Here is a 907-nt window from a genome sequence, read left to right on the forward strand (position 1 = left end):
TGTGTACTGCAGTGAGGTGCTACTGAAAATGAGAGGTAGAGTTGTGTGTCATCAGCAAATCAGAAGGAAAAGCAATGCTTCTGAATGGCAGATCATACTAGTATTGGCATAAACTTTTTTGGGGGGTGGCATGTGGGAATTGGATTAGCAAAAAAGCCTCTAAAGGAAAGTGTAAGTCAAATCATGAGTCATCTGCAAAATTAATATATAGAAAAATATAGAAAAAGAAAGAAAGGTCCAAGTGTGAGATTATTGTTTTAAACAATCTCTAAGTATAATTGGGCAGCCCTTTTGCAACCTGTTGATGTTCGGTTCAAAGGTTCTGGAGGTGTCCTCTCTAGAAACTACTCACTTGAGAACAGGTGACCATTAATTATACATTAGATCTGTCTATAGAAGGACAACAACAACAACAGTGAGAGATAGCATACTAGCCTAGTGTCAAATACATTTTAGAGTCCAGAGTTGGGCCATACTTCATTCAAATAGCTAATGAATGAATGAATGAATGGAATAATTCAAATAAATAGGTACATGTAAATGTACATTGTAAATATGCCTATCTGTAACCATGATAAATAAATTCATAAATAGCATATATCTGAAAAACTAAAGATTAATTATTTTAAGTAGGCTAGGTTATTTAAATATTTAAAGACCTGTCAATTTTTCTTTTAAACAAGTTTCTTTTAAACTTAGATCAACTCTGGAATTCTTCACAACGACCGCACGTCTCCTGCTCTGTTCGAGATCACAGATAGGCCTACTTCAAAATTGCACTTCATGACAGAAAGGTTACCGACCCCTGGTTTATTCAAATAACGGCAATGATAAAAGTATTCTGTAAAAAGTATAAAAAAACATTAGGCTAATTTTACTAGCAAACAGTGTCCTCTTGTGTACATTT

Source organism: Phoxinus phoxinus (assembly GCF_949152265.1).
Source record: "Phoxinus phoxinus genome assembly, chromosome: 11".
Lineage (NCBI taxonomy): Eukaryota > Metazoa > Chordata > Actinopteri > Cypriniformes > Leuciscidae > Phoxinus > Phoxinus phoxinus.